At 36.5% G+C, this 18,544-nt stretch overlaps 1 protein-coding gene across 3 annotated transcripts in view; it reads left to right on the top strand.

The window, feature by feature from the left end:
* The window catches only part of LOC138315051 (calcitonin gene-related peptide type 1 receptor-like), an 81,884-nt gene that overhangs the window by 39,184 nt on the left and 24,156 nt on the right, over positions 1-18,544 (top strand). The window lies entirely within an intron of this gene.

Genomic DNA, 18,544 nt, shown 5'->3' with positions numbered 1-18,544 from the left:
TTTCGATTGTAGAACTTGATATGAAAAATAAATCAATTTCATCCAAAAGTGAAATGATTGTATTTTTTCCAACATCTTTATTTTTTATTGCTTGATATGTTTGGTAATGAGGTCTTTTTGCGATAATTCAAACAATCATTATTTCTACCGAAATGATATGCACTAGGGATTAATAGCGTACAAAAGGCCTTAACATTCTTATGTGTGTTAGAACTACCACTGTCTGTGATGCAAGGCTCCACTGTGATTAAGGTATTAGTGTTTGTAACAATTGACTGATCTCACAGAACATGTTTTCGTTATTCATGGTTGGGGATCTAAGAGGTTACAGATGCTCCACCGCTGACAAACGGCAAATAAAGGAACAGGCGATTAAGTATTTCTCTTCTGTTACAAAAGTTACTATTTTAAACCATAACCACCATTGAAAAGTTTGAGCTTATCATTTCACTTCAAGATAAAAATATCAAAAATAATTTTTTGCATCCCGAAAAAATTCCGTGGCACTATATCCTATATGGAATGAAATACTGATTCCGCATGCACCAAAAGCAAAATAAATCATTTCATGTTATTTTTGTGTTAATTAGACATACATATACACGATTTAACACCAATTATAGTTCAAATTATGAGTATCGTTTATGGTCCATCGGCGGTGGAGTATTTTTAAGTTCCGATTTAGTATATTCGTCGGTATGGGATATTAGACTCCTGGTGATCTTTCTTGTATTAGTGAATATATGATTACATATTTTTGTAAATTAATTGTAGATGTTAAAGATGCCAACTTCAAAACTATTATATACAGCTGTACAATATGGGACCATAATCAAACGGCGTCTTACTTCTTGCAGTGATGGATGTAGACAGGCATTCCGGCATACTATCGTTATTTAAACAAGAAGCGAGTATTGGTATAGAAACTCCAATTAAAGGTCAACAAAATGCCAAAGCCGAGTAGGAGAAATAAAGCATGGTGAGATATTTGTTCAGAGCTATGACCAATGAGATTCAAAAAATAAATAACGTAATACCTTTTAGCTATATAACACATAAAAGAAACGACAGAAGCGGTTCGCCATGCTCCGTCATATTACAGATACTGTCTATCTAAAGAGTAATGGTAGCGGATTAAACGGGTAATGATACTTATGCGGGATTATACACTGGATAAATATGTCGCTATATAAACAACATGGCTTCCTGAATTAGGCATTTCAAGTATACCGTGTCTTACATGGCAATAACGCCAAATTAGATTCCCAAATACGGCGGGTCGGGGATAAAGTCGACATTACGACGGCAGTATGAGGAGCCAAGAGCACACTAACCCTTCTATACATGTAGCCCATATAGGTCGTATACAAAAACTGTAAACATGAGTTCGTCTATAAATATCTGTAACAAAATATGGTCGTATATATAAATCAAACTATAATTCGCCTAAATGGTTTTGTTTTTGGAAGTGCTACGGAGGATCTATAAAACATTCAAAAAAGAAGATGCATTAATTGTCACTAAACTAGAAATTTGTCGTGGTAGTCACTGAACATTGGAGCGAAATGTCACATGGTACAACCATATATATACATGAAACTAGTAAGATGCGAGTGGTACGTAATCATGCAGTTATCATTATCTACACTGCATTTTTTAAAATATACTCTGGTTTTTCTTTTCACTTACATTGGACCCCGACATAAGTGGAACAAATCCCAAAATATTATTATATTTCGCATTCCAACCTATCATCTATTTTTCCTGATCAATTTTATAACAGAATTGCATGTTCAACTCGCCGTATGTGATTTCCAAAACTTCAGTCATTATATGACACTGCCAGATTTTAATCTTAGAGTACTTTATGCAAGGTACATGTGTGTTTATTTATAGTTACGCTTGTATGAAATAACTTTAGATATATTATTATGAAAGCATTAAAAAAGTAGGTATGAGACTAAAATGTAAAGCTTTTATGCTAACCTTAACTACGTCGCATTAACGTGCAGCAGGGTTACATCACGTGTAAAGAGTTTTGATATAAAACCAGCCCCCTGCTTAGACAAAACTGTTATAGATCAGTAACGAATCAACCAGGAGAGATATCTAGCACATCTACAGATACGAAACACACACAGGGCGTGCTGCCCACGGCTACAGATGCAGGTGCTAACTATTAATGTTATTTATATGTAGAGGTTTCCCTATTATTACATCCGGTAACAGCACTGAAAGTAAATTAATTCCATTGCTCATATTCAGATACGATTTAATGTGTCGAGTGTTTTACATTTCTTATTAGAATGATACGGCTTATGTGTCTTGGTGTAATCTCGCTTCATATATACAATGTATCTATCGGATTGGTGTTCTTTGAAAATTGGGTTACGTATACATGTATATATGGGTTTATGTACTATGATATTAAGTCCGGTATTTGTTGGTTAATAGTTATAAACCATACAAAAAACAAAAAGAATGATAACAGTAACCTAGAATGACAAATAGGTGGCGAAGAATTAAAGGCTACGTATGCTTTCGAAAAGAAACGATTTTTAAACCCTACATCAATTATCACTACTAAATTAAAACAGATACTAATGTAATATCCAACAGTCACCACATTTAGCTAAAAGATCTACCCATTCTTTTTGTGTACTGAACTTATGGTAAACACGGAGTAATATTGTAAAGCCCTTTATATTCGAGTATAAAATATTGTAAAGCAATTTATTACCTTTACGCTCGAGTATACAATATTGCGTGTCATCGTTATTGTCAACATTGTCGGGAATACATTAAGTACCGGGTGTTCTGAAAATCCGGCATTTATACTGTGTATACATGTTTACAATGATTCCCGGGGGTTTTGATAACCAGCATTTATACTGTATATAAATGTTTACATTAAGTACCGAGGGTTCTGATAATCCGGCATTTATACTGTGTTTACAATAATTCCCGAGGGTTCTGATAATCAGGCATTTATACTGTATATACGTGTTTACAATAATTCCCGAGGGTTCCGATAATCCGACATTTATACAGTGTATGTGTTTACAATAATTCCCGAGGGTTCTGATAATCCGGCATTTATACAGTGCATGTCGTGTTTACAATAATTCAAGAGGGTTCTGATAATCCGACATTTATACTGTGTATACGTGTTTACGTGTGTTACACAATAATTCCCGAGGGTTCCCGGCATATGTGTTTACAATCCGAGGGTTCTGATAATCCGACATTTATACTGTGTATACGTGTTTACAATAATTCCGAGGTTCCGTAATCCGGCATTTATACTGTATATTATTTACAATAATTCCCGAGGGTTCTAATAATCCGACATGTATACTGTATATACGTGTTTACATTAATTCCCGAGGGTTCTGATAACCCAGCATTTATACTGTATATACTTGTTTACAATAATTCCCGAGGGTTCTGATAACTCGGCATTTATGCTGTATATACGTGTTTACATTTATTCCCGAGGGTTCTGATAATCCGGCATTTATAATGTATATACGTGTTCGAGCACTCTCGCGAAATCAATCGAAATTTTGTATCTCGCGAAAAAAACATGATACTTTAGGTCTATCACACAAATGCAGATACAGTCTTGTGGTATTAAACGTATTTGAAAACAACCTATAATAGTAGTGTTTCTCTGTTTTATCACACACTGTGTTATCTCCCATTAGACTCCTCCCTATCTTGAAGGGGGTAACATCAAAACAAACAGCTATCCTGCTGAACACAGTGATACCGGTCCCGATAGTCTATCGTTATATGTGTATGACCTCGTGCATCAAAGTAACCTGCCTTTCGTGGTGGAGATTCAAATGATCAGTTCATTGAATTGATTTTGCCGCTCGTCGAACAGCCCGCGTTTTATCAGCTGCACGTTTAAGATAATTTGGATGTGAGAACATTATTTACTGATGCTGCTATACTGTCTTATAAACTTCTTGTGAAAATTTATTTTGATTAGTGTAAGTTCAATAATAACCAATTTTTGAAGTTTTTTCTGCCTTGAGAAGCTGAAGTCATTTAGTTAATATTTTATGCGAAAGGGTGTCGTAATGCTGCTGTATATTTGAATTTCTAAGCCAACTGACCAATCACAATCAGCAGATTAACATTGTAACTTTTCTATGAGTAAACCCCCTACAAAGAGTTTGTTTGATTAAATTAACGTCATATTAACAGCCAGTGACATATAAGGACGGCGTCTGATGTATGCGATGTGTTGCAGCGGTATATTTGTATCATGTTTTTTTTTTGTATAGTGGAACGGTTGCCCTTTTTACAGTGCTAAGAAGCATACCGCCACTGAAGACAGCAAGCAACACACCCAACCCGGCGAAGCAGTCGTCCCACTCTTTATATGTTGGGCGCTAAGCAGGAGCAGAAACAACCATTTTTATATACTTGGCATGTTTCGGCCAGAGGACTGAACCCAGAGCCTACCTCACAGGGGCAAGCGCTAAACAGAAGGCCAAAAAATGAGGCGATGTCAAGGGAGGCGTTAGGAAGAATAAAGTTTATTAGGAAGAGAAAAGATAAGATCCTAAATTAAGTCGCCTTTTACTATCATGCAATACGGGCGACAGGTACAATTCTAACGCTCTACCTGCAGAGGAACCGCCAACGAGTCCTTTTTCTTCGCAACAAAGAGGTGCAGAAACTACGAGTACCATTTAAAACGCGATTTTGTTCCGAAAGTGTTTTTGCTTGTGTTTTATACTTTCATTCTGGTTTTTACAAGTTTAATATCCTAAATTTAGTCGCCTTTTACCATAATGCAATAGAGGCAGCAGGTACATATCTAATGCCCTACCTGCAGGGCCACGTTGAAGTAACCTTGGTTATGAACCCCACATGGTGGCGTTAAACTTCACTCATAAAATGCGAGAAGCGTATAAATTATACAAACATAAACGTTGGTGTATATCTTCAGAAGGTAACAAAGCACAGAGCTTTTCTTATATGAGAGAGGTTCAACAAATTGAAAATGAGAACAAAAAATAATGAGAAAAGAAAGCCGTTCATAAAGTACAGTTGTTTCTGGAAGCGAACAAATCATCAACGTCTTTCTTTCGCAGTTATACATCTTTCCGGTAAAAAGGTGACATATTGACGAGAATAACATTGCGAGAAAAAACGTGAAGACAAAATCTCTGATGATCATAACGACAGCATACGCGTTCAGTACAACCTATTGATCAATCTCCAGATTACGCATATTGACGGTTTCAGGAGCAAATATTTCTTAGTTCATGCAACTTCTACAAAAAGTTGTTCTGTTGAATCTTACAAAGTTCCCATTCACTTTAATAGGGGACATAAGGCGCACTTAAATAGTCACATAGTAACGCTTGTATATCATACTCTCTTTTGACAATGCATTTACTTTTCGGCTCGGATGGCTCGTTAGCGCCAGGTTTCTGAGATTCTAGACACTTTAGTTATAGCATACGTTCGTGTACAATAAATAGGACTATTACGGTCAAAGATGGATGTTATCTACGTTTCGGGCGCCCCGTTAGAGCTTTTACAGGATCTTAGTGTTTAACACTGCTATAATTTTGTTATTCAAGTCAGCATTTCAGAAGCAAAAAATAAATTTTGTCTTTTATTTGCTGTTTTAGCTTAACTGTTTTATATCACAATTTTAAATTGAGTTTTGACAATCCAAAAGGGGATACGTCTGAAGCCAGTAGGACGACATCTCGTCCTAAGCTTCAGTCAAACGAATGTCTATGTTCATTAGCATTTTATTTTTACACGAAAGTCTTTATGAAATAAATAGAAATGTAGACTCATATCAAAGACGATCAACATTATTTGCATGCAGGTCAATCAACAGTATAAGAAAATATATGGTCGTTAACTGAAAATACATAGGATTGTGCATTATATCTGGCCTTTATTGCTCGGTCTTTAAAGACGACTAAAGGAATATTATACTTCGTAACGTCTCCCTTAACACCGCCTCATTTCATCTGTGACGAAGGCTTTAGGTTTTGTCTCGCCTTCTGAACGAAGCACAATATTTTTCCTGGTTAACATTCAGCATCAGTTGCATATCGAAAGACTCTTTTTGCTAATGAACATTTTCGTAGAAATGTCATGAATTTAATAGGATTTTTTTCAAAGGCAATCAACAATTTGATATGTTTCCAGCCTTAAGACCTTTCTTGTAACGGAAAAATAATGTGTGATCTACGTCAGATTGTAAGGTAATGCTAGTGGCGCTTATGCAAAGTGGAACGTCGCTTAGGTTATTAATAATATGATATCTCATATGGTTTTGCTTTTTCGATCATCCAATGAGAGATGGTAGCAGGTACAAAATCAGGTTTGAAACGGTCAGCTGATAACAGGTACAAAGATCAGACATAGATATTATAGAATTAAGACACACGATAAAACGTTGGAACACATTTATATATACATATTTAAACGCATTTCGTTTGTCCCACATAACCTTTTCACTGAACGTTATCGTCTGTAAAAGAAAGAGAAAGTAATCGATGTGAATTGATTAGAACTGTTAGGCAAGTAGATTGTTCCTTCAACTTTAACGCGAACATGGCTAACACTGAATATTTTTGTTTGACCACCCCATTGTGTTCCTAATACATGCACAATACACAAATAGTTAAATGTAGCTTGGAACACAGAATACTTTACATGCAGCTCATGATTTCTTTTAATATATGAGTATTATTAAGTATGCCTCCACCATCAGTCAAACACCTGATTTTATCAACAAAGATGTGCTAAAGAAGTTCATTTGAACAGGTATCTTAAACAACGTAAATTCGAGACTAATTCGGAATGAACAGGCTTAAAGGTTAGTCAGAGCAGTCATGCTAAAAACGATCCTAACGAAATATTCATGAATGAACATTGGCAGTCTATTGGAGGTGAGAACGTAGTAAAACTCTGTACGGGGTTTAGTGTTATTCTCTATAATTTCCTGACTATTTTGGATTCGAGCGGTGTTGATTATACAGAAAATACAATTGCTGATCTTATTAGTACATACAATAAAGGCTAGCCACACCTGCTCTTCGTAACTTATGTAAGATACATTAGACTAAGGAATTAATCGATCAAAGGGTCTGGAAGCTCCACAGACTATCATCTCAGTGTAAAATACGGATTATAGGGATAATGGAGAGACAAATCTGTTTAAATTATAGCCATGTTTACGTGGTAGTTATGGCCGGAGGTCGTAGGACAGCGACGTCTAATATCCTTACATAATATACAGTATCTCCATTTACAATACCTAATTCTATAGAGATTTTCTCAACATAACGTTCACCGATTATCAACTGGATATTGGGATTATAGTCCTCTGGTCTAAAAGGTTTGTCCTTATTTACGATACATTTTCTCGTTGGTAGAAGATACGATTTGGCTTTTGGTTATTTTTTTCTTTTTATCCGTTAAAATGGATAGTGTTCTGGGATCTCAGCGAAACGGGGGTGTGGCGACTGGTTTGTCCCTTGCTAGTGTAATGTTACCAGGTGCGGTATGCAGTTTTACTGTATTTGGTAGCTTGATTCAGTGATATACCACTATAAAATAGTCAGGAGTTTCCCTATCGCACGAAGACACATCACGAACACAGCACGTCCCACAAACATACGTCCAAACGAGAAGCCAAAATTAAATGACCCCGACTACTAATAAGACATTAAACTTTATTTACTAGCCAAATAACTTCCTAGCTTTCGATTTCTATCAAACTTGGTAGGCTTATCATCATGAAAGAAAATTGTGTTTTCCTGATTAGAAATTTGATTCGACTTTAATTATCGGAGCTAATGATGTCAATTTAACATAATTGCATTTTGGTTTGCCTGGAATCCTCAAAAATGGATAATACTAGAAAACAACAATGTGGTGTTCATAATTTCCGATCACACGAAAATTAATGTTGTCTTATTATTGCTATTTAAGGAAAGGTACATGTACTAGTGCATATTTTTATAATTTTGCTATACAAAAATTTTATTTCGGAAATTGAAGATTACACAACAAATTATGTCTTATTTTATAACGCATAGGCATGCGATGACTTACGTTGTTTTGCACAGTGGTAATTTACATACGGGTACTGTATGTTGGTGTTTTGTCTCATTTTTATAGTGAAACTTTTATCCCTTTTTCCGCCAAAGATTGCGCTTGTATTATGTCCATCAACGCACTTGAAGCGACTAGTGGTTGTCGCTTTAAAGGCTATACTCTATTTTCTAGTTGGTTATAATACAATATTATTACAGATAAATAATATGACATGGGATATTTGATATGGAACACAGAAAATATAGTTTATCGAGAATATAAAGTGACAAGCAGAAGAAATGTGTTTTACATTTTCCCAAGGTCATATAATATCCTTACATACGTAACATTTTAACCGATTCCACTATATATATCATTATTTATAGGTATCTCTTGAAGCATTTCAGCGAAACATTCTAGAAGTGAAATCCCAAAACCGACAAAAAACGTGAAAAGAAGTTTCGTTGACATATGAAATATGTGAATCATATCGTCTCTTTATAGACATAAGACAAACGTATCTCAACTAGTCAGCGGGAGCTCGTCATGATTTAGGTCTGTGGATCTGCGAGTGATGAACAGCTTTAGGGAAATGAGTATGTATTGTATCTAAAACGGGCCAAGCAAATCCTCTAGAGAAAGATTTGTCGTCGAATCGCCAATTTCTAACTTATAGAGGTTCTGTGGTATTACTTTTCTTATGGTACGTCACAGCTGGGGGCTATGTTGTTGCAGGAAATAACGAGATTTCCATTTAATTGGGCAAATATCTGATACTTCATTTATATAGTTACAGAGAAATTAGCAACATTCGTTTCCATCCATCTATATATGTATTCTGTTTTTGTAACAATGTTTACCATAGCGTACAAAGTAATCACAATAACCATTGTTTTGGAAAACGAGTAGCTAATAATTTCAATCTCAGCTACTTTTTCTTGGTAAATTATTCATCATTGATATAAATTCATCTTCATGGAGTTAATTCAGATGAGGAGCTATCAACACTAGTAATGATGTGACACCATTCGACTTACTCGCCTTAACACACTTTCAATAACTTCGGATCATTCCGCTAAATTGCTTCTAGTTGCTTTTCGGAATCATCCACTGGAAAGTTTACCTCGGTGATTTAAACATGGTACTGTTCGAGTGTTTGCACATAATTGTGTATTGATCAATCTTGTAAAATTAACAATTCCAGACGCATACATTAGATCCGCTTATACATACACGTTTGAGTGTGTACCCTTTATAGCAAATTTCAGAAGTCGCAAGATAGTCATGTTTATTTAAAAGCCGTTATATAGGAACTGTCAGCTACCTTTTGCGGAAAAAAATATAAGTTTTTTTAAATGATGCCTACTGTCACAATATCTCGGATGTGGCAAAAGGCCATTACATTTGAGATATCCATTTCATTCTTCTTAATCAACATACCTTCATCCTAACCTCTCCTTTGCATCTGCTCGAGTTTGACCTTTATGGAATGTTTGCCATTGTAATGAAGGGTTTATGCTCTTTCCCCTTGTCAGGGACAACAAGCATCAGGGAATGTTACAAATGGCTTGTCGTTGTTAATATAGCATCATAAAACGGCAAGAATGTTTTATTGTTTCAAGGATACACAGCTCAAACAAATTGCAGTCTTTCTTAATACAAATGCACTCTTCTCCCTGAACATGTTGTACACATGGAACACCATCCGAAACGAATCTAAGTTGTTGATAGGAAGTATACAAAGAAAAAACAAACCAAAATTGATTTGTAAATTAGTGCTTTAGAGCGGGTATTTTTGTGTGACTAACAACCAAATATGTAAACTGATAATATGCGCGAAACCGAAAAATCAAATGCCGATAGCAGGGGTATCGCTGATATTTAATTTGGAACGCTCCGCGTGTGATGGCTCCATGTCTCTATATCGCAAATGCTATGTAAGTTATATAACATTTATCTGAAACTTCAAAAATCAAAGTGAATGTAACAAAGATATAACCTTGACGTGTAAGGTATAATGTGGTTTCAGACCAGTGGGCGTTTAACACAGATATTTTCTATGTCAGTTAAAACAAATTTCAAATTCAAAATCTTGAAAATATGTTCTCTGTACGATATGAGCATATCTAAATTGCTAACATTAAATTTAAGTTTCAAATGTTTCTTGTCGCTGCAATAGCAGAGTGCCGGCTGTGACGGCTGATATCATGGAGTTAAAGTGACTTTCACACACTCGCGTTATAACAAACCATACTTCCTGAGATAAGTTAACTCCATAGACTAACGTAACGACCAGTATCAGATTCAGACTATTTATTATTGGACACTTGACAACGAGAGCTGCGCCTCCTGACGGGTGTGCGATACACATTCTGCGGAAGGACGTGATAGCGATAATTTTTGGACTATATCGTCATTTTGCATGTCTTTTTTCTCGTGAATAGATAGATTGGTATGCTAGTGTTGTCATATCTGTGAGGACACCGTGTCAGCCACAGTGGACATTACTGACTGTTTAAGGCTTATCTGAATGTTTCTGTGTGTAAGACAGCGTGAACTATGTAGAGTTTCTAATACTGTATGATGTACCCTATCTGATTACTGTTTTTGTGTTTAGATATGTAACCAAATTGTAAAATTAGTTGTTAGATTCCTATGATGAGATAACATCAAGCATTATGTGACGTGGCAACCATGTCAACGTAATTTCCAGGTAGGGCGTTAGAGATTTTAAAGGGCGACTAAATTTAAGATCTTATCTTTTCTCTTCTTCCTAACTGACTTTATGCCTTTCCTAATACCTCCCTTGATACCGCCTCACTTTTGGCCTTGAGTTGAGCGTTCGCCCCTGTGAGGAATGCTCTGGGTTCTGTCCTCTGGCTCAAAGCGACACACCAAAGTCTAAAACAGGAAGTGGGACGACTGGTTCGCTCGTTGTCAGTATAATGTGACCGGATGTGGTGTGTTGCTGGTTGTCTTCGGCGGCATGTTTCAGTGATATAGCACTTTAAAAAGGGCAACAGTTCCACTATACAAGAAGACACAACACGAATATACCGCAGTCTCCCAAAACACGCACTTCACACACGCTACACACTGCATACGTGGGAGGCCGTCATGTCTGTTAATAAGGACGTTAAAATAATCAAACAAACAAACAAACGTAATTTCCATTGATACCTGAAGGCAATTTATGTTCACATGGCTGTTTGAACAATACAACCACTCGTAGTCTACCTGCTTAATGTTAGGTTTTATATAAATTTTCAATTGCATAAAGCAAGTTGTATATTCTAATGCAATTTTTTGTCATGTTCTGCTCACACTAGCCAATCCTTTTGATATTCAATGTAATTGTACATGCATTTATACATGCCAGTTACGCGCGTTACATCTCCAAATCTGCAATATAACGGGTTTTACAATACCGACAAAAGTTAGATTTCATACAGATACTTAAACTAACATCATCACCACAACCACAAAAAAGTCAAATGAACGCTTTACATAAATATCACTTTATTGTGAGGTGCACTCGATGGCGCTATTTTACTGCTCCAAATCAAGATAGCGCTCTATACACAAATTGGAAGCGTTACAAAAATTAAGATAGCCGTGATAAGGATTTATCGCTTGATATTTACAGTTGGTGGATTTTGTGTTTTAAATAAATTGTTTAGCGTGTGAAATCTCTCATTATGCTTATTTAGGAAATACTAAATCGTGATGTGATGCCATCTTATCGAGTTATTGCGAATAGAGCTTCATATCCCTATGTTCTTGATTTCAATCTATTGCATTGTTAAAATGGTTTCATCAAGCAGCCTTGAACACATGAGTAATGCTTTCCTTGGACAGGTGTTCCATCCACACACTGTTGTATATCTGTCAGGTCCAAGGGTATAATTACGTAACTAGCAGTACCGATACATGTGCCAGACCTGTCGCCTCGGATTGGTACAATCCTGCAGAGAATCCCTTCAACGAAGAAGCTGTGACAAAAACTTGTTTGGATTGCTGGAAGGGAAACTAGTCATGTCCTTGAATTTTATAATTGTGGAAAATAACTTTAATGCTTTTACTAGTAATGTGAATATGCCAAAGCTACAAAAGGAATGTTGTAATGTGTTACATAAACTACAAGTTTTGTTTTCATTGCGAATGGCAGACTAAGTTATAAGTGACAAGCGCTTGTTTGGTTTCAAAGCTTCGATAGATCTTGTTCGTTTAAGAGTTTACATTCAACGTATTTAAGTTAAAATGACACTTACGACTTTACAGCCTCAGGAAGTCACTCTCTAAGTTTTCTTGTAAATAACCTTTTATATTAGAACATTATGTTATAATGAATTTAAAAACCTCAAAACAAACCTAGAAATTCGCTTACTTGAAACTGAGATCAGCTTCTTCAATGGCGATAACAGTCAGCCAAATCTTAGTTTACTCTCATATCTGTTGCTGTAGTATCGTAGATTTAGGTAGGAAAAACTTGAAACGTTAAGTTAAAGGTATAAGGTAGGTCTTGGTAAATATAACATCAGGAAAACGGTCTCCCTTTTCTATACTTCATTGCTTCCTGTCACTTCACAATATTCTTAGAGGGATTGTGACTTGATCCAGATTTTCTAACTTCAATGTACACAAACATTTTCATAGTCACATCGTTTAGAGTTTCGGTAATTGTTTTGTATCGAAAGTAGATACGTAGCAGTTTATGTAATCCTAAAAAGAGTATTTACATTATGTAATACATATGTTTATACAACAAAACATCCAATATAAGTTCAAACTTAAATGCAAATTCGATTCGTGATGTTTGTTGTTGTCATGCATGTACATAGTTCACTGTTTTAGATGATGTCCTCGATGGCGTCATAATGATTTACTATAAAACTCTACCTACAAATTGTTGTATTTTATCAATGATAACATTTCGTTTTGCATAATTTCTGATTTCGTACAAATATCATTTTTCATGGGAAAGTTATGAAATTCTAAATTCGGAACATGGTTTCTTAAAAACCCTGTGTATGTAGACAAAATTAAAGGTTGCTCGTGAAAAGAAAACACGGGGAGATTCGGTGATGTCGTGCAAAGTTGTTGTTGCTTTGTCGGTAAACCGTTGTATCGATACCGTTGTCAATAATTTGTTCGCATTTCTAGGTCAGTTTTATAATCCGCTCTGATCGTAATCACTTTGTTGTGTTGTAAATGGCTCTGACTGTTATAAGGACGTAAATGTAATAAAAAAACATACCAAACATTATTTTCAATCTCCAGAGACACTGTCAGATGGTCATTAAATTCTTCTTAGGTATCCTCTTCCACGTATATGGTCATTTAAGTTACAGTGTCAAGATTGAGCTGCAGTCAGTATTCGCTTAAAACGTTCCCTTAAACTTATCTAGTATGGGGAATTTTATTTAAGAAGTATTGGTGAAACTGGACCCTTGTAGAATAAGAGTAGGGTCCTGAATTTTGATATCAGATATTGAATTCATTTGAAAATGTCTATAACAAGAACTATGGCCTTAGCACACCACCCTGATGAACTCGCCATTAGTTCAACTCTGTTTCTTAAAATGGAAACATTGAGTTGATTTTTAATATCGATCTATATGTGTAAATGTGGTAGCCAATAATACTAAAAGAAAATAAGAGCATAAATAATACTACTGACAATGTGAAATGATACATTCCTCAATGGTTATTTATTGGCTTTTTTGTCAGTACCAATTGTGATGGACGATACAGTGAAATGTCTACACAAAACACTGTGTCAATCAACCCACGCTTAGGAAGGACAAGATAGGCAGCTAGTTCGTGCCTTTCACGTGGTTTTTGTAATAAGCCAGGACATAATTGTGACAAAACTCTTTAGATGTAGGTCAAGAAAGCCTCATTTGACTACTGATTGTATTGACCGATAACTGCCACCACATCCCCCGCCCAAATAAATATTGTTGTCAACTATATGAATTAAATATTATTGATGTCAAATTTGCAAACCATTTTTGAGTGCTCAAAAGTAAAATGTTTAGCATAGCCAGTACAGATATTTATAATTTCATTGAAAAGAAAATGTGATTTAATAAATGTTTCAGATACCATCTGGAGGTAACTGTAACTGCAATAACTACAAATAATAGAAAACTTAATATCTCGTTTCTCTATTACTCGAGGGAAGAATTGGTTTTGATATGGAATCTTGTACGTGTATATATTCCTGTTTTTTCACTAGGAACATTATTTCGTTATAAAAAGCTAGTTCTGCCTATACTTCCAGACCCATTCTTTATTGACTGTCGATTTGTCACTGCTTTTGGGTAACAACTAATGCATCGATCTGTATTACGATAAGTTATTAGCTCCTTGTGTATTGACTGTCGAGAGTGAAAATTTATTAACAGACGGTTAAATTTGCCGATTAGATAATGCTATGTAACAATGATCGGCCGATATCCTGGGGTAGGGGGTAATCGGGAAAACACCGCTGGTTTTGGCTACATTTCGAACGATATTTAATCGATAAATATTGGGTATTTGGCCGACTACGAAAATCTATGAGACACCGAAGAGATTTTACTTATCGATGCTGGCCAGGGACCAGGCCAAAATGACTAAAACTCATGTCGGGAGAACATCCTAAGCCTAACCGGAAGGGACTATTAACAAAGCATTATGCTTTGGTCACAATGACCGGCCGGTATCCAGGGATAGAGGGTTATCGGGAGTACACCGCAGGTTCTGTCATTTTTCAGACATCTGACAACACCGGTGAAAACATTTTCACACATCATTTTCATGAAAAAGATACTAAACGATGCGTGAAGGATATGTTGCCGATTATGAAAATCTAAGGGACACCAGAGCAGAGAGATGTTAACTTGGAGTTAAAACTCTTCTGCCACCTCCCCGATTATGCCTGAAAGCCTCGGTCACCGGCCGGCCATGCCCGTTTTCCTGCCGGGATCCAGACCAAAATGACTAAAAACCACCATCCCGAGAGTACATCCTACGCCTAATTGGAAGGGAAATGTGATCAAAGCATATATGTCCTCAAATGGTGGCCCCTCAGATATGTTTTGGTCTCGAAAGTAAACAAAACACTTTAATGTTAAAGACACAACGACATTGACATAATGGACACAATTTTCATTGGCTTTTAAGATGGACTAAACGACTTCGAACATTGTACTAGCTACTTAGTATACAATGTCACTGTCAGAAGAGAAGAAATAAGTGAAGTTCGATATACTTAATGATAATAAAACAACAACGAAGGACTGATACCTAAACCCATGTAGAGTAAACAATGGAAAGCTAAATTCTCGACCAGCACCAGTATGCTCGTGAAATGGACGGGCATGTCTAATAAAAGAATACTTGCGTTACCCTGTGATATATCACATCACCGTAATTATACAGTTGTCAGACCTCCACCAAACAAACAACTCCTCCCGCCAAAACAGCGTCGCTTGGTTTTAGTAACACTCAAATAGAGGAGAGTGTTTAATGCAGATCGATGTAGATAAATGGCTCCCAAGCAACACTCTGTCACCCCGACTTACCTGAACGTAGATGGATGAGTGATATGTCGAATCAATTACAAGTCGACATATCTGATATAGTGCTGATGAATGTACTATATACTGTAAATAGACATGCTTAGCGGTAGTTTTGTTTTAGTGCCACATTTGCCATAGATCTGTAGCTGTAAAGCCACACTGTAAAGTGGCATATTTACTCTAGTAGGTTTTTTTTTTATACATTTCATCCGTTCATTTATAAGTTAACCATTTATTGGTTAATGCGCCAATTCGTTTTGATATATTTTGATATTAGTTAAGTAACATAAGGAACCCTTTTTTGTTTTCTTTTTTCTTATTGTTGTTTATGAAACCTTTTAAACCCGAAAATCCACTGGTGAACGATACGCATGTTCAATGTAAGAGTACATTATATTTTAACCACGTGCTGACATCCTCTAAAGGCGAATTGTATATGATGTTTTAACAATGAAATAGACGCTGAAATCTTTTAACTACGCACTCCTTTGGGAGTTTTATGTTCTTGAGTAGACAAAGCCGAGACAGTGTAAGATAACCGTCGACACACTGGATGTAAATAACCAATAATTATGACCTCTGGAAACATCCTCTTTCTCCAGACATGTAGGTGTCAGACTTTATGTGCCCTTAAGGTATATATATCTACCCGCGCGTGTCTCGTTAGAAATTATGGTCGTTAAAAGAATGCTCCAACTTTTATATGCATATAAAACACTATAAAGGGTGTACTTGGTACTGACCGCTACCCAATATAGTCTTAAATACATACCGATTTCATTTATATCATTTGGTTTGTTTAGTTTTACGTCCTATTAACAGCCAGGGTCATGTAAGGACGTGCCAGGTTTGTTGGTGGAGGAAAGCCGGAGTACCCGGAGAAAAACCACTGGTCAGCGGTCAGTACCTGGCAACTGCCCCACATGGGATTCGAACCCGCATCCCAGAGGTGGAGGGCTTGTGGTAATATGTCGGGAAATCTTAACCACTCGGCCACCGCGGCCCCTCATTTATATCAAAATCCATCCTTGATGAAATAAAACAAAGAATAGTATTATGCTGAACCAGGTGACTTGGAACAAGAAGCTGTATTAAAGTAACATGTCCGACCTCATTTCACAAATATATTTGTCGATGAGTCACCACGTCCGTCCATGTCCTTGCAGGCATTGCTTTAGAATTGTACCTGCTGCCCCTATTGCATGGTCGTAAAAGGCGACTAAATTTAGGATCTTATATTTTCTCTTCTTCCTAACTGACTGTATTGTTCCTAATGTCTCCCTTGACACCGCCTCACTTTTGGCCTTCAGTTGAGAGCCCGCCCCTGTGGGGTAGGCTCTGGGTTCTGTTCCCTGGCCGAGACACACCAAAGTCTATAAAATAGATGTTTCTGCTCCTGCTTTAAGGAAGTAGGAAGACTGGCTCGACCGTTGTCAGTATATTTTTACTTGTTTTACCATAAGACAAAAAGGCAGTCTCACTACGGTATGAATCTACAAAAAACAATGTAGCTTCATTAGCACAATGGCTGCGAAGGTATAGCGTTAGAATTGTATCGACTGCCTTTATTGTATGATGGTAAAAGGCAACTAAATTTAGAATCTTGTATTCCTTCCTATCTTTGACATCGCCTCACTTTTTTGGCCTGCCTTTGAGCGCTCGCCCATGAGCAACTGAGTGGAATGTGCTTGTTTGATGGCATGTTCCGGTGAGATAACACTATAAAAGGGCAAGAATTCAACTATTACAAGGAAAAATAAAACACAAATATACCGCAGCCTCCAAACATTGCACACATGGCTGTCCGTCCTTAATTGACCCTGTCTGTTGATACGACGTTAAACCTAATTAAACAAACAAATCCAAATTCATTAACAGCAGCCGTTAATACAAGACCTCCTGGATAAATTTGGACCGCTAATACATAGTACTTTGTTTCGTATTTCTTATTCTGGTATTCTTATCTTTATAATGACGCATACTCACGAAAGTACTGACTGAACTTCCTATAAAACACTAGAGTAATACAGTACACAGTCTAGGATGGATTTCTCTGTGAATAGTATCGATGTGTCCCTTGACGTTACGGACTTCAATACAATTCATTTTCTTGTACGCCTTTCCTCGCTCGTGCTTTACCACCCTTGATATTCCTATCGTTATTGTGGCTGTGGACAACAGGTCACCAACAAGAAGTAGAATCCCGTCACAGATTATCACAGAGAGACCTTTAGTAGAAACCTCCAAACATCTAACTGAATGTGATCTTTTACCTCGAACCATTTTATTGTGATATTTTTAATCCTAAAATTAAATTAATTACGAAAAAGGTATTGCAACTTTTAAATCGTAATTACATGTAAGGAAAAGAAATTATCGACCATAAAAAGAGTAGTTTAGGTGAGATATTTATACATATGATAACAGGACTAGGAAATAGCTCTCCCTTTCGCCCCATAGCGGCACTCAAGGTCGATTACTTCTATATGCGTCCACTCAGAAATAAACGATGGCATTACTAGGGCAACTGAAGACGCGCACTGCACCGGAAAATTGAAATCGAAGGTCTTGTTCATACGTACGACTTCCTGGCTCGCGTGTAGGTCCAATAATACGGATTTCGGTAGAACTCATATATCGTCATATAGCATTTCATCTGTCTCAGATACAGTGTAGGATTGACAATTTGATCAATATCTTAGTAATGATGAACACATACTGTTTCTCTGTTTCTGTTAAAACTGAAATCAACGAATATGACCATATTATATATGTTTTATGCAACGAATTTTTGTTCAAACAAACTCGTTCCTGCGTCCGTTCACCTCTAGAAATTGAATACTTCTTTAACAAATTGCGAATGAAAGATGCATTTATTTGGTAGTTTT

The sequence above is a fragment of the Argopecten irradians genome, chromosome 2 (assembly GCF_041381155.1).
Source record: "Argopecten irradians isolate NY chromosome 2, Ai_NY, whole genome shotgun sequence".
NCBI classification, from domain to species: domain Eukaryota; kingdom Metazoa; phylum Mollusca; class Bivalvia; order Pectinida; family Pectinidae; genus Argopecten; species Argopecten irradians.
Note: the sequence above shows the minus strand (reverse complement) of the source record. Positions and strands in the feature narration are given on the sequence as shown.